The 26201-nt window shown below is 41.7% G+C and overlaps 1 protein-coding gene across 1 annotated transcript in view; it reads left to right on the top strand.

Moving 5' to 3' along the window:
* htr2cl1 (5-hydroxytryptamine (serotonin) receptor 2C, G protein-coupled-like 1) overlaps positions 1–26201 on the top strand; it is a 186687-nt gene that overhangs the window by 30228 nt on the left and 130258 nt on the right. Inside the window, exon 2 of the mRNA XM_075451399.1 lies at positions 15996–16084. The gene's annotated coding sequence lies outside the window, so the exon portion shown is untranslated. The remainder of the gene's footprint in view (positions 1–15995; positions 16085–26201) is intronic.

Below are 26201 nucleotides of genomic sequence, written 5' to 3'. Positions count from 1 at the left end.
TTTGTAAAGGCACTGAAACAAAGGACAGAAAGCAGAACAATTACCACAAGGACAAAGCAAATGTTTGCAACTCCATTTTAACTGCTTATCAATGCGTCGTGTGTTCCACTATTTGTATTAACAAAAAGAAAAGTGGGCTATCAGACAGCAGGAAAACAACAGATGGTGAGAAAAGCGAATGACTGCGAGAGAGTGCCGGGGGCAATAAATCAAAGACAGGGACAATAAATAACAGAAAATTAAAAGGAAATGGAAACGGATGAAACTAAGCATCATTCAAGGTCTTCTCAAAGTACCATCCATTTAAGAGACAGTGAATCAGCCTCTCTAAACCGAGACCTCAATACATTGCGCTGTAATGGACGACTTATGAACAAAAATGAAATGAAAAACTCTCAGTCGTAGAGTAGTGTAGGCAGTGGTGGAAATGTACCGCGTACCCAGGCACTGACTGATCTGAGCCATCTATTTTAAAATGTTCACATCATTACATAATATTCTGCTATTTTTGACGTCTGCGGCTGCTTCGGGTTTCACAGAAAGAAGAGTTGATTACTTCATTTAAATTTAAATTTGCTGTAGGTAAATGAGCTTTAATCAGTATAGCTGTTGTTCATAAAGTTGCATGCCTTTTTGAATGATAAAGTTTGAATGTCACCCTATATTTTGCTACGTTTTCTCCACTTTGACTTGATTCTGTAAAGGATTATTTAGTGAGGGGGCTGTGTTATTTTGTTTCTAGTGAGTGATGAGAGAATTTTCACAGAATCACACGGAAATTTTTATTCAAAAAAAAAAAAAAAGGAGTATTAACTTTTTTAATATGCACAGATAAAAAAAGTCCACACTAAGACATCTCCAGTTCAACACAGTACCTCCTATATTCGCTTTCATTTTAAATTCGTCCTTTTTTTTTCGGACTTCCCAAAACAGGACTAACACACGAAGATAAAGCAGGGAGAGGTAGAATCACTTATGTATGTACTCAACTCGACTCAAATGGGCCTAGATGCTCTTTTTAGGCTTCAAAGCTCCAGCTTTTTGCAAAAAACATGTATGTGTACGTGTATATTAGTACGGCCAAATTCCCTATAAAGCTGTCATTCATGTGTTTCTATAGCCTCTTTCACACTGAGGAAGAACCCGCGTTTAATTCGCGAATTTAGTGTGTCCGCTGTTCCTTTCACACTGGCGATCCGGGCTGGGGTGTCAACTCGATTCGCCATTCGACCCGCGTCGGACCCTAGTCTTTTTGCCGAGCCAAATTTGATGTGAAAGCAATTGACGTGGGATGGACGTGGGCGTGGCGTGAGGCGTTTAAAAGACCGAATGGACAGCTGATTCAGAACAACAGCGACAGGTGAGGACAAGTTTTACTTCAAGTTCTACTCTGCAAGTTCGAGACATTTTGCAAGATGGCCAACTGGGGGGACAAGGAGGTCAGCGAGCTCCTCAGCCTCCGAGCAGAGGACGTTATTTACCGCCACATGTCGGGGACGGTGAAAGATGGACCTCTGCTGGAAGGGCTGGCGAGAAAGATGACAGAGCGCGGTTTCCCACGCAGCAAGACGCAGGTGACCAACAAACTGAAAGCCATGAGAAAAAAGTGGCAGAAGGCGATTGGACTGGCCATATTTCGATATTTCGACATGTGCCACGCCATCTGGGGAAGGAACCACACTGCCAACCCCATTGCCATTCAGGGCATTATGGAAATTTGATGCAGACAGGTGTATTTAGGCCTACCTCCGATGCATGGCTTGTGCCTACGTCATTGTACACGCCCAGCATTTTATGTGTTTTGTGTGACGCTCTGCCACTAGGCATCGCCCCCTGAACTCGGCTTCAGGCGGCACGGATCACCTAAAGGCGGTAGCATGGTTGCCGCGTCTGTCGCGGCGGTGGTGGACCGTGACGTCAAAATGACGTTTCAGGCCTGGCGCTTCCCTTGAACAGACGGCGCAGCGCGTTGTCGTGCACCAGTCGATTTTTGTAACTTGGCGGCGCCGAGCACAACGAACCGGATGGACCGATGTGAGACCAGGCTCAGTGAGGAGGTGCGTTTGTACAGGCAGCTGTACGAAACTGCAGTGAAACAGCACAGGGAGCACGTAAACTCCCCAAACTGGTGCACAGAGATGGGCAGAACTTTGGGGAAAGAGGGAGAGTTCTGTAAGAATGTGTGGAAGAAGCTATGGGACAGATACGTGAAGGCAAAGAAGAGGGCAGTGACTCTGTTGATGCCGGGGGCTTCAAACCTTCACCTCTTTTAACTGAATTAAAAAATTAAAATGATCCGAAAACTGCAGCAGTATCATTAATTACAGTATTCTTGCTCTTGACAGCGGCATTGTTTTTTTCTCCACTTTCGTGCTTGTAGAGTAGAGGTAACATTCACGTAGCAGCGCCACCTCTGTGACGGAGAAAATTGCAACTACTGGCGCGCAACGACTTGCGCCACTATATAGGGTCCTATGGCGGGCACGAACTCGTGACGTCATCAACACCGCTCGCGCGAGCAGACGCGGCAACCATGCTAGAGCCTTTATACGCCAAGCTTTCACACTGCTCGACGCGGGACGAAGTGGCAATTTGGACCCGCGATGGTAGCGGATCTCAGTGTTAAAACAGCTAATGTTTCTCTTATCAGACGTGTCATAAATCGCAATCAAAAACTTCCCTTTTATGTGTCCAACTCACTGTTGCTTATAGAATCTCCAGACCGTCACTCAGCTCTAATAAAATTCCAATTTTATAGCTTCAGTCTGTGTGGTGAATTCAGTCATGCTTGCTTGTAAAATGGCTTGATTCCCCTACTTGTGCATGGATACTAGACAAGGATGATTATCCAATTAAATGGTCTGGCTGAACCCTTTTCATAGCTCAACTCACCTATCCTGTACCGTAGCTGTGGTCCGAGGCAAAAAGAAAAAAAAATTCTGTCACTAATTTACTTTTTTACTCCTTTGAAACATTAAATATGGTAAGTGCAATACATTTAAACACCCGCACATACACAGAAAGGTACAGGTAGGAGCGTGCGATATTCTAGAATAGCGACCTCTAAAGATTTCTACCACATTTTTCTCTCTGTTACACTTCAACTTTGCACATGTTTGCCAGCTAATTTATGTTTTATTTTGTTGTGTGTGTGTGTGTGTGTAGGCTAATAAATGTAAAATGCTACTTTCACTTTTTTCTGAAATAACACAGCTCTGGGTAAAGTAAAGCGCTTGTTAAAATTGGCATATTTTTGCCTCTAGTCATTATCTTTATCTACTTTCTCTTTCATTGATTTTTTTTTCTCACTGTTATCCAGCTTTTTTTTTTTTTTACTTGCACTTCCTCCACAGTCTCTACACTTGCTTCACTCCATCTCCCCACTGCTACCTTTATCCCTCAGTAGTGTTTTTCCTGGTCCTTTCTTGCCCTGTCCTTGCCGGCCTATAAATCCTAGTGTCTGAGGGACTGAGATGCTGGGTGTCAAAAGCTCGCTGGTGGAATCATTCTTTTCATTGCCATCACCCTGGGGTGGTCTACTTTAGTTTGCTCGTGGGCATAGACAACTCAAGGGGAAGGGTGAGGACAAGGAGATGAAAAATGGATCAATTCTTTGTTGGTTTCTCTTTATCACCCATTTGTCTTTGGCTAACAAAAATGATCTGTCTGATCTTATCAAGTGCGATCAGTTTAATCATCCTGCTGCTATCTGAGTGTACGACACCGGACAACAACAGACTCAATCCCCAATTACTGGCTGATTGAAAGCACTTAATATCCCTGTTTTTGAAAGCCTGATTCAATTTTTTTTTTTTAAAGATTTTGTTTGAAGTCAGTAAAAATAATTCACGTTAGTGTTACATTAGTGAGTCAGGTGTTTTTGCACTACTGAAAGTACTGCTGCTGTCTTTAAGTCCTCTGGAAATTCTTCTTACTTGGTTTTTGTTTTCATTTTGCTTTCACCTTTTACAGCACAAATTCCACTTTTCTGTCTGGATTTGCTGCTTTTCAAAGTATGAGCCCGTCAGGAGAAGGTTACAGATAATCTGCTGTGGTTACCTATTCACATTAATTGTTGAGCAATGGAGTGCTGAGAAAAAAAAAAGAAAAAAAAGCATCGGTTCACCATTTGCACAAGGCAAGGAAATGGGATAAATAAAAACATATTCCAATATTTTCATATCAAGTCATTCCTTTCCAATTTAATTTCCCTTAATTCAATTTATACGTATGGCTGCTTTGCACCGCAGGCCATTGAACACAGCCACTGGAATATGAATTAGGATGTGAAGATGAACACAGTTCAGTTCAAATCTGGTTTGTTACAGTACATACTAGGACATAGGAGAGAGAAAAAAAGCAAGGCATGAATTAACGTTTTTTGATCTTTGCTTTCAAAATTTTGACACAGATGAACTGTTTGGAACAGGCTTGTTGCCAGAGAAAGGTGTTGCGATGTCATTGTATCTGTTGATGGGTTTTTTTTCTGATTTTTCTGATTTTTTTTCTTTTTTTTTTTTTTTCCACAAAGTAATGCTTTCTGAGCTGATGAGTGAGTTAAACTTGGGGTATAAGTAATAATCCCGAGCTGTCCTCATCTCCTGCCTCGTTCTGAATCTCAGTCCAAGGTTCCAATTTCTTACAGCAGCTCAGGGCAGCAATCAATCAGCCTTCACCATCGATAAGATTGTATTCGGTGACAGTGATGTATCTCTCTCCCTGTCTGGCTGTCTAGACACTTTTTCCAACACTTTTCTGAATCTCTTTTTTACATACACACACACACACATACAAACAACCCCCCTCCAAACCTGTATGTGTCTGTGTTTCACTCTGTCTTCTGTGTGTCTGTCTGTGATTGTGTGTGTGTCTCTCAACAGACGTTACAACTAGTGAAAACACAGAACATTAAGGTAATACAATACAATGCCAGGGGGTCACATTAGTCACATCAATTAGTTCATAAAAATGTTGTATAAAGTGCATAGCTGTCACGTTTGTTTCTGTTTGTCTGGCTGTGTTTTCCTTCCAGTTCAAAGGTTGGACCACCAGTCCAATCAGCGCCGATTCATGTCAAATCACACTGTCCCTTTTTTTCCCCCAGAAAATGATGTAAGTGTATCGAATCGTATCGTTCGCTGAATATCGTATCGTATCGTGAGATTAGTGTATCGCTACAGCCCTTACTGGCACAGGTGCCTATTGTTTCCTTCCATTGCCTCTTTAAAGGATAAGACCGGTTTTTTGACATTGGGCCCTTGATTTCACATTATAACATGATGTTCTACTCACCCCTGCTTGTTGTTGGTCATTTGGAGCTGTTCCGAAGATATTTGCGAGGCGTCTGGCTGCTCTCTTGAGATATTCGGCCATGAAACGGTTTCCTATGGGCAAGCTTATACAGGCACAAACTATGCTGTTTATAATTTATTAATTACTGTACATTAGCACTGATAACGTGGAGGTGCGTCGCTTACTTAAAAAAATCCGGGTTACTAATTTTGAATTTTAGCCGAATGAATAAATAGGCAGCAGGTCTGTGGGCTGTCTGTGGCAGTAGCACGACGAGGACGTCAGTTACACCCACTTTACGACAAAAAAATCAAAATTACAGTAACCCGGATTTTTTTAAGTAAGCGACGCACCTCCACGTTATCAGGTTCTAGTGGCTCGGATATACATATATAAATATACATACTTTTACACATCTGTTGATGTTGTAGCCAACTTATCTTTAAGTGGGTTTGAAGGAGCTGTTCAGCTGAAAGGCCAAGACATGTCATGTTTTATTCTAAGCACATTAACTGTTGTTGTTTAACTCGGCTGCACCGATGGCATTAGTCGATAACGTTGTGACATTTATAACGGTAATAGTCATCTGTTGAAGTATAAATGAGCGCCACATCAAGGTTTGTAGGATTTGTATGTTTCAAGCTTATTAACAGCAAGTCAAGACTGCTGGTGTGAAGCGACTAAGTACATTACAGTGTTTCAGTAGAGGTTTTGGGGTACTTAGAGCAACTACATCTCAAATGTCAGAATTTTTAAAAAGCTTGATAAGTGATTCCTATTTTTCGCTTTCAACAAATGATCCAATATCTACCTTCTCGCCTTGCTGTATTGACCTCCACAGTGCACCGCTGGCTTTTCACATAATGCATTCATGGTGTGTAGATCTGTTCACACACGCAAGAACTGCAGTACTAGAACTTCAACCCAGCCCTGCTGCATTTCTACCTTGCCTTTCACAAAATGAATACAGTTTTTCTTCTTCTCGTTCATCCTTGTCAGTTTGAATATTCAGCCAAAGTTCTGCTAACGCTGGCATCCAGAAAATGCATTTCCAGGATGAAGGCAGAACAGTTTGCTGGCTAGTAGTCAGAAACACAGCTAGATGGCATGCTTGGCAAATAGAGGTCTAATGCACTTAGTTGGTATATTTGCAACTTAAATCAGGTGTCCACTGTCACAAGGATCCCTGATTTTATACCAACCCTAAAGGTCCAAAACTGAAAAAGATGAAAATCTGTTTAAAAGTCCGTCTCTACAATTCAGTAAAACATAGTTCCGTCTTCTAATGTGTTTTAAGAAGCGGTTGTCTCAGACATGACATGCTGCACCTCTCACACTCTCAATTTCCTCAGACTTTAACCTTCCAATGTTGGGGACATTTTTAAGTAACTTTGCGGTTACTGCTGTGGTCATCAAAATAACAGGAAATGAAGCAAAAGTCAAACGAAAGCCTTTAACCAAAATGACTTATCAAATTTCCATAATTATAAATAATCTATGACAAAGAGTTCGATGAATATGGCTTAAAGTAAAACAAGTAAAAAAGTGTCCCCATGGCTCAGTTTGCCCCATATGAACTTACCCTGGGGGTCAGTAGATTGGTTGAACTGAATGGCGGTAAAACGACCACCCAACTGAATCTAAATCACCCCATGAGAAATTGTGAATATTAATTGCCTTTTATAAAAACTAACTGTTCCCTTTTTCCCCCCCAAAGAGTCGTATTCATTTTATTAGGGACATCATCAAGCCTAATAAAAGGATTCCAACAAAGCTGTAATCTTCCCAAATCTTTTTTTTTTTTTCCCCTTTTCGGTACTTACAAACACAGCCCGAAGACCAGTGCGAATGAGAGTTTAACACTCCATTCATCAAGGTGGCAGTCAAATGTAAAAAATTACTGCTCCTGCCTGGTTGAATTTACCCCACAGTTTAATGTTGGGGGGTAAAGCTGGGGCAGTTACATAGCTCAACATTTTAGTGCTTTCCTGGCCACACAGTCCACTATTGTTTCCTCCTCTCTTTGTTCATGTTATCGGGACTTTTCTTCCAGTCCTCCCAACCACCATGTAACCCTTACTGTCTGAATTTATTTACAATTATGTAAAAATAAGGGGCCATTTACATCTATTTTATGTGAGCAGAAAAAACATGGAATTCAGCATCTTTAATGTCACTTTAATGGCACCATCCTGCCCATATCTTTTTCCACTTTTGATGCCCTCTGCTTCGGAGGATAAATCTTATCTGTTCTTTGTCCCTGCATTTCAACACCACCCGCCGTCACACTGTAGACTGTTAGCACAACTCCACAAGGTAATTGGATCTCAGCTTTTCATTTTTTCCTTCGACACGAACAAATCTGCTTCCAGATGAGTACAAGATAACTTAAGCGCAGCCCCTGAATTCATGATAGATACGTCTGTGTTATGCTGAAGGGGACTTTGGGGACTTGTGAGCACTGTGTAGAACCAAATGTCAGAGACTTGAAATTTGAGGTGATCAAATCATTGTGGTGAGTGGTCAACCATATTATGTTGAGTGCTATAACCATCGCAACATTTTCGGGCAAATATTTGTGAAGGTTTCTGACTGTAAGTGGGTGTGTTTGATCATTTTACAGGCAAGTACCCATAATACAAAATAGAAGTTAGATTATTTTTGGCTTGTGCAGTTTGCCCAAACCCTAACGCTAACCCCTTACCCCCTAACCCTACCCGAACCCCTTCCCTAACCTAACCATTACCCTAACCATAACCCTAAGGATTTTGTGTGTGTATCAGAGTATGTGAATGGAGCGCAGTATGCAGTCCAAGCGTGGACCAAGTTTTTTTTAATCAAATGGCTGGATCGATTGCTCAGGTTGCTCAGATTGCTGGAGCGCCCGCTTCAGTTCCGCTCACACCACGAGTCTAGGGCATGCTCAAATCCACCCACAATTAACAAAACTGTTAGCCTACACTTCAAAAATCGTTTGTTGTGTCACGCAACAAACTCGCTACACGTAATTTGAGCGAGCGTGGAGTGATTTCATTGGAGCGGAATACATTTTTTGTGACTTATGGCGCTTTTCCACTAGCTCGCTTCGGCTCGGCACACTATTGCGTGTTGCCACTAGCACGCAGTACCTGCAATTGGGTAGATTTTCCGTATCACCTCAGCCCTGGTTCCAAGCGAGCCGAAGCGTTACTAAAACGTGACGTCGGCCGACTGCCTTCCACTGATTGGCTGATGAGTGTCGTCACTTTTCAATACTGTTTTGTCTGGTGGCCAGGAGTCTTCTCTGGCTCTCTTTTCTTGCCTTCTGTGCGACAAAAAGCCACAGGGTGAGCAGCAACATGAGCGCCTCGATGTCCTCCATGCTATCCTCCTCGTATGTTGTTGTTGTTGTTCTGGTCGCGCAGCCGTGTTACGACGACCCCGCCCACGTCGAGGAGCCACGAAATGATACTCGGTTGTAATGGAAACACAACCGAACCGAGCCGTGCCGAGCCGTATCGAGCCGTGCGGAGCTAGTGGAAATGCGCCATTTGAGCGGTGGAGCTGGGGAAGCGAATGCCTACGTGAGCGAGGAGCGGAAATTCTCACCACTCAGCTCCGTTCACATGCTCTGGTGTGCATGTGTTGCTTTTAAGGGGGCTTTCACACCTATCTCGTTTGGTTTGGAATGTTCAACCTTTCTATTTGATCGGGACTAAAAATGACGGGGGAAATTTGCAGCTCAACGTTGGTCTATAAGGGAAAAGAATAGGTCGTTTCAAGAGTGAAAGTAATCTTAGGATGGTTTAGTTTTCTGTAGCAATCACAGAAAGTTATAAAAGGTAATACTCGCAAACACAGAGGAGAAACATGCTGTAGGACCACTTGGCGAGAGGAATTACAAGGTTTATACCATCATCTATGATAGACTCCCACTCACCTTAGGGGCCTCTCTTGAAATGGAGTTGCTTGCAGTCCTCACCTTTTTTTAATTTTATTAACTGTACAGTTTTTGTTTGACCAGTACGTTTACTTGGTGAGCTCAAACTAGCCTCGAGTATTGCACTTGAAGTTTGTGGTGTAGATAGTAATGCCTGTAATAGTGACAAGAAAATGAAGCTGCTCATTCAGTTTTCTCTATTCAGCAGTAACAGCCTACCTGCTAACACGCTAATGCATATTTAACACACACTTAAGTGCAGTCTATCCATCTGCATTTAAAGAATATGTGACGTCCTCCATTGCAGTGATTGAATGCTGAGTGGCTGCAAGTTTGCTCCAGTTGGGATGGAGCAATGCACCTAAAACATTAGAAGCAAAGACAAGCATAGACGACAGAGTACTGGACGATATTAATGATGTAAACATAGAGTTTAACACTAATCAGATCTGTCCATTTTCACTTCTATTGTTTTTTTTCCAAAGCACAGCAAAGCCGAAGCACCAACAACAGCACGAACACAAACAAGAGCAGCAGCAGTTTCCACAGCAACTGTTTCACAGATTTCTGAGACTTCCCCCAAGTGGCAGGAAAATGCTATGACATGCATGCATTCTTTATGCAAAGCACTAACGTGAGAGGAGCCCGCCTCAAAGTAGCCCTGGAGGTTTTTAGTTGTGATATGCAATATCGTGATTAAATATCACAATAATGATATGACTTGTGATGTTTAAACAAATAGCTCAGTAGGTGGTGTTCAGCTAGGGTATATTAACAACAGCTGTATAATCTCCACACGTGTAAAAGCTGGTTAGTTGTAGAACATCCTCATATACAGCTTGTCTTACTATTTTAAGTTAGAATAGGTGCAGTAAAAAAAGGTCCATAGCCTACCATTTATCACAGTCCAAGCTGTCTTTTATTGGAATTGCACAATTTGATATCACATAGATGATCATTTCTTATATAGCTCAAAGGTGAGTGAATACTGATCTGGACTATTCCTCGCTTCACTGAGGATTTATGATCACTTTTCAAATGTGAGATTCAGGTTTTGGGTTCAATAACGTTGACTGAGATTAACTGAGAACTTTTTATATGTTGAACAATAATATTAAACCCAAGGAGTCAGATTTGCCCTCTATTTTTACAAGCCATGAATGTTGAGGAACATGGCTGACCACATGTCAAATTAGGATTTTGAATTGAAAGAAAATGATCCTTATGAAAATAAAGTTGATGACACATGTGATTAACCTTTGTGGAGAATAAAAAGGGAACCAATCCTGAAAAGACATGAGAGATGGACAATATAGGTTTGTAGAGGAAAGAGGGAAAGAGGATTGACACAAAGCAGTGGGTGACAGAGCAAGTTAGTTGCCCATACTGATGCATCCATTTTGGTTTGAAGGGAATCTGTAACGTCTATGTATTTTGTCAACATACCACTGAGACAAATCCCTGCTTGTTTATTGGTGCTGAAAGAAGAAAGGATTCTTATTCTGCTGGTGATTGATAAACAAAATCATAGTACGACAGTGTGAGCAGAGGTAGAACGAGATGGGGAAATGTCGTAAACATGAGGCGGGAGGAGGTGAATCTGGGCTGAGAAACGACTGATCAGAGATGGGCACAGCAAATGAAGAATGAATGCAGGCTGGGACTTTCTCTCACTTATGAAAGCAATCACTGTTTGCAACCATTAAAGCTTCATTCCTTAGCACTAAGACAATTTTGACAATGAACTGGAGCTTGGCTTTATCTTTTCCTCTTCAACTCGCAGCAGAATGGATGCGATAAAGACACATTGCTGACCTCCACAGGCTATTTAAGAATTCAATTGATTATCCCCATCTTCATGTGATAGGGAAGATGCGGTTTTCCCTTATCCCTGGAGCCAAATATGGATTTCATCAAGTACTCTGTAAATCCACTCCTCTCTGACAGTTCGCCTTGTGTGTTTTTTCCCCCTCATGGAAACTGCTACAGTGGATTAAACCTTTTTTATACAGTTTTTGTCTCACCAGACCAGCAGTTGCGTTCCTATGTTCCATCTGCTCTCTCTTACGTGTAAAATATGTTTAACTGCTCGCTGTGTTGAATCTGTCAACCTTCCCCCAGTGCTACTTTTTGTAAAAACTGTCTTTCACATCTATTTAGTAACCCAAAAGAAAAACCGAGTAGTTAAAACTACTCGGCAGTCAATTTCAAACCTTGGTTTGCAGCATGTCTTATATAATCTCAACTCAAATTCCCTGTCTATGTTGGAACATTCTCCCTCGAGGCGTGCTCTTCATCACCTAATTAGAACTTATATCTAATCACTCAGGAGCCAGATTAATTAATACACTTTTGTAGATCTTACTTATTATTTGTAAATTCACATTGAGACGACCTTACCGCGAGGCTTCACATTCAGCTGTTTGTGCCTCATAAATCAACTATTAAGCCACTTTGAGCTATGTATCTCCCAGCTCAGACACTAACCCCTTTCCCCTTGTTCTCTTCGCTTTAAAAAAAGTGTGTTTTAGCAGCTGCTGCTCTGCCCTTTGACTCTGACATCTATTGGGATGAAATATTCCAGCGCTCTCTGCGCCAAATGCCTACACCTCATTGCACTGCTAAAAAAAAATATGGTCTCCATTGTCTTTTGAATTTTATCAAGCTATGTTGACCCTGTAACGCCCCAGTTGAAGGGCTAGATGACCTCTACTCTTTGATCTTCCTCAAAAAAAAGGAGACAGATGGTTAGGGCTAAGTGGTAAGGAGGAGGGCAGGAATGAAGACTGAGCCAAAGTCTTCTGAGCATCAGTAGCAACTGAAAGTTGTTACTGAAAGCTGCTCTAATTGTGAAATAATTGCATTTAACTCACGGTAACTACTAATTGCTTTTTAATTACTTTTTTACTGATTTGGTCAAATCTATCCTGCTGTTACATATACGGAGATGATAATCGTTTTTTCTATAGTAGGACTTATTCATTAAATTGACTGAAACTATGTTTTACTGCCTTTTAGAAATCCACATTTTCAGGCGGCCATTAGTGTAGATTTATGAACACACTTGCATTTACATCTTCTAGCTGATACAACATTCGATGTCCTCAGTTTACGGTCTGAAATAGATAATCAACATTTTTCAGTCTTTCCATAACCTATCCTTCAGCTCCACCAGAGCGGACTGACCACAACAGGAAGGAAGATGAATGAGGAAGAGACAGGGTTTGGGTGGAAATAATGAGGGGAAAGATTCAGGAGTCAATGAGGAAATAATTGATGGACAGCAGAGGAGCGGAGGAAGGACTGCAGCAAAGGAGGAGCGTGAGCTAAATGCTTATGAGAGGAGTTAGAGTAATAGAACTGTCACCTCACAAAGATACACCATGGCTAGTTTTTTGGGGGGGCTGATGTGTGCTGTTTGCATGTTCTCCCTGTGCCTTTGTAGCCTGGGAATTCCCATGCTGCTTTGCGCGCGATTTCATTCTCACTGCAAAGGCAGCCTGGAAACCACCGCCCTTATTTTTGCCTGAGTTAGGGAACCAATCACAGAACGGGGGGGGCAGCAAGACGATGACGACGTCTATGCGCTCCACCAAAGCTTGTAGAGTGTTAATCCAACATGGCAGCGGACACAACGTTACCGTTCGATGCAGCCTTAGAAAGTGTTTTAAGTAGCTTAGAACGCAAGTTTTCTTCTTCCTCGTCGAATTTCTGTCGCTCTACATACGTCATCTGGTACAAGTGATACAATTGGCTATGAATTGCGCGCAAAGCAGCATGGGAAGAACCAGACGCCATTTGATAGACATTCGTAGCGCCCAATAAACGGCTCTAGGCATTCGTAAACCACGCCTCAAATACGAGAAAATGCACACCTAGTTCCCAGACCACCATCTCATCGAGATGTGGACGCGTCAGCCAGGCTAGTGCCTTTGAGGTTTTTTTTCTTTCTTGATGCTCTAGCTTCCTTCCACAGTCCAAAGACATACATTTAGGATTGAGTGGTGATTCTAAAAGAGTTGAGTGTGCGAATGTAAATACTGACTGTAAAGGACCGATGACCGGTCCAGGGTCTCATATGGCTTAGGTTTTACGATTCCAATTCCATTTTCGATTCTGCTTAACGATTCGGTTCTTTATCGGTTCTCTTATCGATTCTCATTTGGAGAAAAAGGACAACAAACCAGTCGATTAGCATCAACTTTGTTTAGTTTAGAAGTAACACGAGTCATGACCTTACAAACCCAACAACGGTGACGTCCACATTGGTCTATCATGGTCTGGGTAATTTAACTCTTCCCTGCTCTGGTGAAAGGAGAAGCTGGAGGTAGAGGTGAACTGGGGGTAGTACCACCAGCCTCTGGCTCTAGGCCAGTCAGGCTCTGTCTCTCACGATTTCATCTAAATGTAATGCCTGAGAAGGCATTCATTTAACCTTAACCGTTACTAACAGCAGGTTTTACAATGAGGCAAATGGCGCTAACATGATAGGCAGTGTTTGTTAGTTAGTTAGTTAGTTAGTTAGCTGCAGTGTTAGCCGAGGACATGCTAACGTTGCTGGGTTCAGATTCACCAACGTTAGTCCGGAGCAGATCGAAAACGCGACATTCATTCATAGTTATTGCATGTTGGTAGTATTTCCTCCCTTGTGAAATATTCACTTTGCAAGTTGCCCTGTTGTGGTCTTTTTTAGGGATGTGTAACCAAACGTTCGAGCGTTTGTACCGCTTGGGCGCCATGTTTACCGTTGACTGCTGGCTGCACCGGACTCGCCACGCAACGTTGCGTGGTGACGTCATTCGCGCCCACTGGAATCGATAAGGGAATCGTTTGCAAAATCGCCAAACGATTCCAAGGAATTGAAACACTGGGAACCGGTTCTCGATTCCCATCCCTACTTAACAAGCAGGATTACAAGAAAACTTGATTGGGCGGGCTTAAATAGTGGATAGAAAAAAAAGAACAGAGAGACTTGAAAAAAACCTGCAGCAGAGTAAGAAATGAGGAAAATAAACAAAAAGGTTAGTGACTCATCCATCTTGCTATTCATCACTTGTAGCAGCACAGTGTGTTCTGCTGAAAAGGGGAAAAGAGAAGTGCTGGGTATTAGGGGAGGGACCCCTGATAGTAGATGATGAGCTCCGGTTTAAGACTTGCAGGTGGTCCGGTGTCGGTGACAGCAGGGTCTTGATGTGCCTCAAGACCAGCCTTTCAAAGCACTTCCTAATGATAGGTGTAAGTGCAACGAGACGGTATTCATTGAGACATCAGAATGACAACGGTGCTCATGGAGATGTTGAAGATGTCTGTTAGAACATGTACCAGCTGGCCTGCACATTCTCTGAGCACTCTCCCAGGGTTGTTTTATGGCTGCTGTCCTGGAATTGGCTTTGCACTTCTGATGGCCCAAGACAGGTTGCCATTGGATAGAGCCTCCCTAAACATATGCCAGTGTTTGAAACAGTCCTGAAGAGCAGAGATTGCTCCTGCAGGCCAGGTTCTCACCTGCCTCAGTTTAAAGCATCTGACAAGTGGTCTTTATGCTGGGATTATCAGAACAGAGATTATGGTCTGAGTAGCTGAGTTGGGGGCGGGGCTCCACATGGTAAATGTTTATGTAAGCAAGATCCGGCACATTTCAAAATCAAATCAAATCAAATTTATTTGTATAGCACATTTCATGTACAAAACAATTCAAAGTGCTTCAATTGTTCGTTTATTCACTCTTGTTGCAAAGTCGAGTTCTCACACCCTTCTGTGTTGATATAAACGCTCAGGCCACCACCACGTGTCTTATGAAATCAGGTGAGCTCGTCTAGCTGAATGGCGGTGTCTGCAACTCTATCGCTGAGCCATGTCTTTGTAAAAACAAAGCCACGGCAACTCTGCATTCACGCTGGGAAGTCAGATGTAGTCCAGTTTTTTGTCCAGGGAGCAGATGTTGGCGAGTAGAATGGATGGAAAGGCCAGCTGGCTGGGATTTGCTCTTAGCCTGGCACGAATAGGGCCTGTTTGCCGTGTTCCCTGGCTTACCACGTTTGTGTTTTGAAAGCCTTATCATCATCGCAAGGTCATGAAACTATGCACACACTTCCACCCTGTCGACCTCGTACGAATGTAAAGGGTTTCGTGTGGGCGGAGCAAAATGGCTCAGTGGCGCCCCCTAGAAATTTTCAAAAAAACCTCCGTATTGGGGTTATTATGTGCTCGTATGTATGCAGAGGGTATCGTGTGTGTGGGCAGAGCTGCACGACAACGGTGTCCAGCGCCTGGCCCGACAGGCTCGGTCCCGCTCAAGTCTGCTTGCAACTTTAATTTTAATTGATGTTGGTAATTAATTGCTCAGCAAAATATTTGTACAGCCTCGTGATCGAACAGCTGATCATATCTGTTTGTTAAAGACATGTTTGATATTCGACAGGAGTAACCACATCAATTTGTGATTTATGAAAATGCACAATAAAAAAGGAAAACTCTTGACTACAATTCAAGTGTTTTATCTTTTCGCACACCAGAGGACACACACAACCAAACGTTGGTCAGCCCTACAAAATAGCCGAAGAACTCTCCATTTCACCATCTCCACCCACTCACGCACACACACACACACACACACAGGCAAAAGAAAAAGAACAAACCACCTACACACAGTTCCTATCAGACAGCTTTTTAAATCGGGTTGTCAGAAAAGTCCAGAAGGCATGTAGCTTCTAGAACCCCTTTCAGTATGTCTTCACTCTTGAACCAAATACCGGTATCACTTTGTTTGAATTTGTCTCCACAGATGCAGGCATCAAGGAGATGACAAAAACGTCCAGGCCTGCTGACTCACATCAGAGGAGGACCAGCCCATCTGGAATGCCAAAATCAGAGGTGCAATAAATCTACTTGAAGGTTCTTTAAAGGGCCTGGGAGGACAGGCAGACTCCTGCCAAGATAAAAACATATCTTGAATGACTGGGGGTGTGTGTATGTGTGAAAGATTTTTTTTTCACTGAGTAACTATTTACTCAGTGGGCTTTAATGAACACTAGATTCTATAAGCCCTGGATGTTTGCTGGCTTATGTTGTGGCTTGGCAGAGGAGTCGAGTTAAAAGTCTAGAAGTAATCCCATATTTAGTATGTGTTCAGATATCCCTGGATATATGCTATGGTGGCGGTAGGGTGTGTATGGCCATGCTATGTTTGACAAGGCCTATAGAATTAAACACCCTATCACAAGGTATTTGATCAACTTGCAGCTGTAGAAAGAAATCAAGTTTGTGAGTGTCTCGCTATTAATTTGCATAAATTGAAGTTCAGACCACAGAGTGAATTTATCCTGGTGTTTTCCTGTTGTCCTACTGTCTTGGACGACTGATGTGTCGGAGCCAACAGAAAATCATGAAGATTTGATGAAGCTGTGTTGTTGAAATTGATATCCACCCGAGATTGGGAATGAGCTGCTACCTCAAAATGAAATCTTAACAGGTCCCCAAATGACTCGGAGATACTTAAAGTTCTCACAGTTTAGGAAACTCTAGGTCTTGTTCGCGAGTGGGGGGAACACTCAAACTCAAAAACACTTTCCACGGTATTTGTTCAAATAAAGATATAATTAGTATGAAAATGAGCTTCCTCTGACAGGTGGCCGGCATCAACCATGGGGTTAAGATTTGGAGCTCAATCATCTGGGAGTGGAACAGTTAGTATAGATATGCATATGCACTCTAAGACATTCTGGCTCTCACGTTACACTTGCAGTGGAGTATATACACTCATGAGACCCATTTAAAAATATAAAACATCACACACACATATTACATCGATAAATCTTTCTACACACTAGCCAAACTTAAAAGAGAAAATTATAAAGGGAGTAAAAGGATATTAAAAAAAAGAGTAGTGTAACGTTTTTGTTAAGGGAAGCATCTTAAGGACGACGTGGAAATAACCTTTGAATTTCATCAGACAAATTAGCCTATATCCATCTAAACACAAAGACACTTTGACGCAGTAATCAAAGTTAATGCAGGGTGTTCAGTCAACTTTGACCATTGAAGGTGAATGACTTTAGTTTTAATCTCACAGTTTCCCGCAAGAGAGGTTTGAAAGAAGAATGAATTCAAAAAATGAAGACTGACATGGCTGTTTTGTATTGAAGACACAGTTTCCTCTTACCGAAGTTGCCGCTGTTGCATAATTAAGTGCAGCAGTGACAGATACACCTACAACACTGCTCCGTCAGCATAATCCACTTACACTAACCGTTTGACTGATGCCTTTGTTCAAATATCCATAGGTCTGAATTAGGGCTGGGCGATTTTGAGAAAAACAATAATCTCGATTAGTGTTTGCTGTATCTCGATATACGATATATATCTCGATATCTATGCAGGAAAAAATAATATATAAAAAAAAAAAAAAAAAAAATCGCACCAAATTCAGCAAAGTTTTTTTTTTATTGAAGTGCAAACAGGTAGGCAGCCAAGTGCCTAGAGGTAGGTACCAGTAACAAAGTGCTTGTGCACCATTTTTAACATTATCAAACCAAGGAAGAAATATATTGCCTTATTGTAATTATAAACATAAAATCTGAGGGTAGACAGTTATATAGTGGAGCGCAGTGTTTCCCACAGATGTGAAGGCAATGTGTGGTGGATTGAAGCAGCAAACATTCAGTGTAAGAGTGTTAAAAAACTACTTTATGTGATTCACAGCTGCTCGTGTTTTAACCTCGACAACCCAACTACATTTTTTTTTTTTTTTTTACGACAAACTTGCGACTAGTTAACTTTATAAAGAAGGCGTAATCGCGTGTTTGCTATGGGACGGGACGGGACGGGACAACATTGTATTCAAAATATAAAATATTTTTATAGGATATTTTAATGTGTGATTTTATAAAGATGCACGTGATACCAACCTTTCGTGAATTTCTCCAGCCGTCTTTCGGTTGAGCCAGAGCTATAGAGCTAATCTAACGCGACGCTGAGCTAGCAAGCTTCCAGGGAAGCACGGAGGGGAGGGGCTGTGTGTGTGTGTTATCGCAAGAGACGCGAGGGACAGAGAGACGGAGGCAGAGCAGGGAAAGGAAATGCATGCAGCTTAACGAATACGAGTATTTTTTTTAAAATAGCGTTAAAAAAATAATAATAACGAAACGCCATATGTGGCAGCCGGTGTTGAATCTGTGGCGCACACTGGGAGCGGACAGCTCCACAGCACAGAAGGAAAATCAGAGTGGCGAAATCTTGTTCATTTAGGTTCTACAGCATTAACTCGAGAAATTCGATATGTCAAAATCTTTCTCGATTTCATAAAACATCTCGAGAAATCGTAAAACTCGATTAATCGCCCAGTCCTAGTCTGAATGACATAACAGCAATTTGCAATCTATATTGCCTGGCCAAAAAGAGTCACCTCCTGGATTTAACTAAGCAAGTTGGCAAGAGCCTCCCATTCGAAAAGTATTGCAGTGATCAGTGTGTTTCACCTGACAACAAGTTATTTAATCCTGACTAATGCTGTGGGAAGCACAGCACAGCATTCTTCAACAACCACGTCAGAAGACATGGTTGTTTAAGATGTTACTCTGTTTCAGAAGCTAAGAAATTATTGGGGTTAGAACAGGGATCGCATAAGTATTTGGTGAAATCAAAATGGATCAATTCAACAGCTGAGCAATGTTTGATTATAAATTTCATGGCATTGTGAATCTCTGCATAACGCAACACACTAGGGCGAAACAGCTGTGAAGCCTTTAAAAAAAAAAAATCACACATCAGTGAAGTTGGTTGAAACAAAATGAAAGGCTTTAATTCACTATGGATTATAAAGTTGAGAGGAGCAGCAGATGAAGTGCTGCATCCATCATATCTGGGACCTACTGTAAGAGCCTGTGGGTCCATCATTATGATCTGTAGTTGCTTCAGTTATTCCAGGCCAGGTTCAGGAATGTTTTCAACCAAAAAGATTGGCTCAAGTTCGATATCTAATCAAAAGATTAGATTCGAAGTCGATCAGGTTTCTTTCATTGATTGATTTTTCTTTTCTTCATTGACTGGCATGGGCATTTTCCAAGATAGCAAGGCCAGAATTCAGTGGGCTGAAACAATGATAGGGGGGTTCAGGGATCTAAGACGTTATATTAACACAGTGATTGGCTACCACAGAGTGCAGACCTCAACCCCATTGATAATCTTTGTGCTGGAGAAGACTTTATGCAGCTCCCTTCATAGATACAATACAATACCCAATACAATACAAATCTTGTTGACAAAATAATGTAACTCTACGAACTCAAAAACTACATAGCATTGCATAAGCTCATCAAAATGATGCCATCGCAGTTTTGTACCAACACACAAAAAGGTGACTTTCAACATGCAATATGTTTTCTATGTTCTGTTTTACGTGAAAAATGTTGTTTTATAAGATTTTGCTTTTGTTTACATTTTCCACAACGTGCCAATTTTTGGGGAATTTGGATTGTTTGTAAATTCATTGTGCCAAGATATGGACACCAGTGGGAACAGCCTTGGCTCGTGTGAGTGACCTTCCAAACCGGAAGGTCAGTGGTTCAATCCCCAGCATGGCCTCAAGTCGTACTGTTCCCATGAAAGACACTGAACACATTGGGCCTAACATGTTCAACTGTATGTGATTGTGGAGAAAAAGCACTGCAAGCTGTACAAATAGAATGCATATAAAAACTGAATTGGTGAATGAGAATCGCATGTAAAGCTCTTCTTCTGTAGAATCTAGACAAAGTTATTAAAGGGATAGTTCGCCTCTTTTCTTATCATAACATTTTCTTATCCCCTACTGCGTCCTGTGAGCCGAGTTCCGGCCTCGTTTTGGTGTTGACGAAACACCAAAAACATGAAATACATTTGCATCACAAAATCGTTGCCAAGGTAAAAGTCAGACCTCACAATCGCTTGGCGCTATTTTCTCTCCCTTCATATCACTGCGTGCTGCCGCCTGCCGATAGCCGCACCTGTTTCACGGTGTAGATCGAGCAGTCCCCTTCTTCCGAGCAGTAAACACCGTGAAACAGGCGCGGCTGTTGGCAGCACGCAGTGATACGAAGGGATACGAATTGCACAGCTCTTCGTCTACATTGAAAACATGGCCATCGGTGGAGGCTAAGAGCGCCACAGAATGATACCCCCATGAAGGTATCATGGCTTCAAAGCTTTGTTTGTGTGTTTTTTTTTTTTTTTTTTTTTTTAAACGTTTCAAGCAAGTAAAACAGTACAAGTAATGATACAAATGACAGAATATCTGAAATGTTTATTTTGGAAATGGCCAACTTTCAAATGTATCCTCAATAAGATAATTAGAATTTTTAAAATGCAAAGTCTCTACTCTCTACCAAGGCCCAATCCCAATTCTATTTTCCTACCCCTTCGCCTACCCCTCGCCCCTTCGAACGTAGGGGTAGGCGGAGGGCTGAAAACATACCGAATTGGGACAGCACTTCACACTCACGAACGTAATAAGTCCGCGCCGTCAGTTGTTACGGAACCAAAAGCGACAGCTTTAGCCAGAAGTAAACAAACATGACCGGTGCTGTGGTGTTCGCGCTGTCCTGGGCTATTCGGATATTTTTAGAAATATCTGCGTCGAATCGACGGAGTGCCATCAGGCGAAGGCGTCTTCGACATCTGGGAGCATTGCTGGATCTTGTTACGGTATGTACAATTATTTGCGTAATATAAATAACGCGTGTGTGAGCAGCTGGTAGCTTCCAGAGCCGGCGTGTGCATATGATAATGAATTTGTGTGTGTATATGAAAGTGCTTCTAACCGTACATTTGCGATATCGTGTAATATAGAAACAATTTGCATGTCTCGTGAGATTTGCTGATTTATTGACTGGAGTAGTATCCTACCTGGCTAACCTAGCTGAAAGCATAAGCTAACGTTTAGCCTTTGTTACTCGTCTCGTTCCGTTTGGGATAAACAATGCGTTTTTGAAGAGGTTTTCTTTGTAACTGGTTCAGATTTGATGACATAAATAAATGCACTGCATTGTGTGTGTTATCAATGTGTTGGTATGGGAGGATGAAAGTCTGATCTTTCCATGTTTTTCTTTCCAGCAGACAGGTCATCCTACAAATTATTGCCGATTGGACCACAACATGTACCCCAATTTTTTTGTTATCCCTTGTATAATAAATCTCTTCATACCAATATCCGTTCCAGTCGTTAATATGATGTTGATGTGATAATCATGTTAAAAAACGTTTTGTCCGTGATTTCTTTTATTAGGCTCACATTACAGACTGGTAAGGCAGCTTATTTTCAGAAATAACAGCTTAAAGTGTCTGCTGTAAAGTGTGTGGTGCAAATATGGACAATAAACAGTATGAATATAAACAGTATGAATATAAACGGGCAACAGTGCAATCATCAAGAACGAGATGAGCGGAGCAGGAACAGCGAAGGTGCTTGGCGCATCGGAGGTGCTGCATGGGCTCAGTGATGTTCTGGGGGAACAAGACACGACATGACATTATAGCATGCACTTTCATCCATTGTAAAAAATTTAAAAAAGGTGTTTCAGAATGCGGTAGTGTTGGCTGTGTGTACAATAGGTGCATGGCGCATCAACTCACCGTAAAGTTTGTCTATCATGCGCTCAAACAGAGCTAAAAAGCGCTCCGTTTTCTGCTCGTGGCGCTTCTGCTCCTTCAGGCTCTCCTGTATCAGGTAATCCATTATGGGATTGGACTTCCTACTTCTTTTTTTGGATGGGGATGACTTTAGAAACAGATCTTCGTTTTCGGCGCTAAACCTGATCAGGCTGTTTGTTTGTGCTTGAGTCCCTGTGAATCAGTCACGTAAATGAATACTTGTGATATTAGGTAGCGAAATGACGCTCATGTCACTCAAAAGGAACTTATCTATGGTTAACCAACTACATTGCTTGTAAATACTCGTGTTACAATTTAAAAAACGACAACTCTTTCGCAGCACCTTCACATGCATTGACCGATTACTCCATGTAAATAGCGACTTTTCCCATGTGCGTTTATAGCAGAAAACAACTACACATTGCCACCATGTTAAACTCACACAATACACCAGTTATCACAACCTAAAACGATTAAAACAGTTAAATTATGGCAAAAAAAAAAATAGAAGAACTTACATTTGTGTGGTGCTCTTGCCTCTGCCATTTTTAAAAAGACTCGCGATCTCCCGGTAGTCGCGTTGTACTCTGGGAAATATATCATACCCCTTCAAACGGAGTCTGCCTGGCCGAAGCCCTCCGTTTCAAGGGCTACAACGGAGGGGTAGGGCTAAGGGGAAGGGCTTTGGAAGAGCATTGGGACTACACTACCCCTTCACGTGAACGTGCAAAACGGAGGGGAAGGGGTAAGGGGTAGGGCCAAGGGGTGAATTGGGATTGGGCCCAACACTACTTCTGCCCATTTTCAACCATATCATGCAACAGCTACGTTGATGCACAACCCACACTGCACAATGTCATAGTTGAGGTTAAAAAATGGAACACTACAGAGATGCAACTTAGTTCCCACATGTATCAACATACATGTTCGATGTCTTGCAAGCTAAATCACAACATTCCCATTCAATATATCGCTACATGATAATAGACATTAATCTGGTGACATAGGGTATTGGATGGAAGGATCAGTTTGTGGAATTTAATGTAAATACCCATCTGATGCAACTTTTTCCACTGTCTTTTCAGTTTTCTATTTTGTTGTCGCTTTTCATTCCTCAGTTTTCTACTTTGGGATTAGTTGCAAATTGTTAGGATTAGATGTTAGAAAATACACGTTTACGGTTAGAAAGTTACACACGGCTTAGGGGGCCAACTATTTTCCTACAGGTTGAGGTTCCTATCACGTCATATGGAAGCTACCCACATAAAAAAGCGCACTAGGGATATGTTGCCATTTGCCAGTTTCTCATCTAAAATTCTAACACATCCACATTTTGGAGAGGCAGATCAACATATCTACTCCATATTGTCTGGTGATACTGGGCTCATATTTTATTATTACTATTATTATTGATATAAACCCAGCTGCCAGGGTGTAGACATGCTTCTACACCTTGGCAGCTGGGTTTATATCAATAATAATAGTGATTATAGTTCATAGTTCAGTGCATGCATGCAAATAGAAGCCTGCCAACACCATGGAGTAGAGCTGCTTTGGTTAAGATGGTGATACAAATTATCTTATTGTCCCACAACTGTTTTTCTTGTAACGCCTTAGGTATCCTTACCTTCACAGTGCTGTTTGTACAAAGACAGTAGGTTAAACAGTAGTATTTGTGCCATGAGTCTCGGTAGAAGCTGTCAGATGTAATTGAAAGTGATGCATTAACGTCCTGAGATTTTGGAATAAATCTGTTTTTTTGTGTAGCCATTAACATCTCAACCCTTCCACTTCTAGCTGTGTTCCTGCATCCACACACTCCTCCGTATCGAAGTAGCTGCCAAAGCTCCACCAAAAGCTTAAAAATGTGTCTCTCTACTCATCTACAGTATCATCATCTCACAAATTCACTGGCTTCAATATGAACTTGCAAATAAAAGGTTTAATGCTCCGAAGTCTTTAATGCTCGGCGTGGGTGAAACACAATACAAATGCAGTAGGATTTTTGCAAGCCTTTTATACCCATTTTCCTTTATGCTACTCTCTCTGTTCAGATATACTGTGTTTCAATGCAGCCCAATTCCCAGTAAACCCTGATCATTTACTTTCATTTAGTCTTCAATTTCTTTTAGCGCCAGCAGAACAAGCCTGGAATGATACAAATCTGGACCATTTAGGCACGTTAACCAATTAACACGCAAGTAAGTCATTTTCCTAGCTGCCACGTTGCACTGCAACATTTTTTTTATATGCTGTGATCTTGGTTTTATGTAAATGGGAAATAATCAGAGAAAGACAAAAGTGAATATCATCCATGAATATAACCAGGGGTTGAATCCTGCGATTCCCTACATTATAATATCTCTGCTTCTTGTAACTGACACTGTAACTCATTACAATAGTCAATTTGTTCCTATGAGAGTGAATGCACAAGCCTCACTGCCATGCATCCGGTCAGTTTCGATTAATTTGTCCTGAAGTACATTTCCCCATGTCGAGCACTAAATGATATATTCTGATTATTACAGACGTAGAGCATAGCTGTGTGAAAATGAGGCTTAAGACTGCTCCTTTTGTCTCAGGGTCGACTAGGTCAGCTGAATTAGTTGGTTCATCAAGTTACTGATTAGCCTGTAGTATCAGCAGTGAAACGTGTGTCAGGGCCTCCTCATTGTGCATGCTGTGTGTATTTCTGCTACTTCCACACAGCGCCTGCAATGTGGAGGCTGAGACATGCAGAAGCATCGGGCGCATATTTGCTGTATGCAGTTTTTTGGCTTTCGAAGTGGAGTCTCACATGAAAAGGAAAAAAAAAAAAATCACACCCTACTGCCACACATACCATGCCTGAGTTGACAGAGTGGTGGAAAACCAAGGCTGTATAAAAGGGCAAATAATGGAAATAATTGTACATGCAGTGGTCTTAATGCACAGGGACAGTGTCACACAATAATGCTATGTTGACTTATCAGAGGTCATTCTCCTCACTTTCCCTGTTAGTTGTAATATGCCGCGTTTAGGCAGTCGGTATATAGTTCCAGCCGGGAGACATCTGTTGGTCTGCAGTTCTCTTTATTGACAACCTGCATTATACACACATATACTTCCTGTCTGTCCATCCCCTTATATGTTCCCTACTCAACAGGTACACATCTGCTCTCGCTACATTAGTCACGTTGCTTTTAACCTGTCTATAGCTAACCACTGTGTTCCTTTTTCACCTGTAATTTCTCTACAAGCGGTTAACCTCAGTTACAGGTTTATTCTTCGGTGACAGTTCATAAAAGTGAAGCTATCTTTGGTAGAGCTCATTGCCTACAACAGAATGCCTAAACTGTAGCATCACCATGCTACTGTAGTACTCTTGTCATGGTTTGGTAAGGGAAGACCCAGGTGCAGACACGGACAAGAGCCAGAAGTGAAGTTAAGGATTTATTTTAAATATAAACAAAAAGCGCAGCAAAGCTGGAACACTGAAAAAACTAAATTAAACATAAAACTAAGAAAATAACCAAACCAGACTGAAATACTTGCGGGACAAGGACTGACGAGGAAAACCATGGAACTTAGGACAGGACAGCTTGACGGGGTAGATAGACGGAAGTGAGACGAATAAGACGAGGAAATAAGACGAGGATCCGGCAAGGGGTGCTGAAACTAGAAAGACATATATACTGGGGAGGTTGATTACTGAAGAGGACGCAGGTGAGTGAAAAGGGCCGATGGCAGGAGACAAACTGAGGAGAGAGAAAGAGAGATGGCAAAACACAGGGGGCGCACACTAACTTAGGAAAATTAATCAAAAGCAAAGGGAAAACATACCAAAATAATAATGGGGAAATAATCTAACACAAAGAACACACAAGGAGTAATTAAACATAACTAAATACTAAGAGAAATATAACTAAGATGAAACAAAGACTGATCTAATACAGAAAACACTAAGAGCACTGAATAAAAATAGAACCAATAACTAAGTACAAAAAACATCCCTAAAAACCCAGATCCTGACAACTATAATAACTTGTGTAAGATTGCAGTTAAGCGGTACACCAATACTATACTAGAATATAATATACTACACTATACTGTACTAAAGCTTTTCTTACCCTGATGTAATGTCTGAGATCTCTTAATACCTGGCTATTCTGCTTTTTTACTCTTCTTGCATTTAGCATTATGACCTGGCACAGATGAAATTGGCACGACTCTCCAACTGTTTCTGGTCTGAGCCGGCAAACAATGAATTAAGCGGCATCTTCCCAGATATGACATGATATCCCAGATGTTACCGGAGATGAAAGTGATTCTCCCACTGAGTAGGGAAGTGGGGGTGGTTGGGGAGCATATGTGTAGTGCCAACATA

Source organism: Odontesthes bonariensis, chromosome 19 (genome assembly GCF_027942865.1).
Source record: "Odontesthes bonariensis isolate fOdoBon6 chromosome 19, fOdoBon6.hap1, whole genome shotgun sequence".
Lineage (NCBI taxonomy): Eukaryota > Metazoa > Chordata > Actinopteri > Atheriniformes > Atherinopsidae > Odontesthes > Odontesthes bonariensis.
Note: the sequence above shows the minus strand (reverse complement) of the source record. Positions and strands in the feature narration are given on the sequence as shown.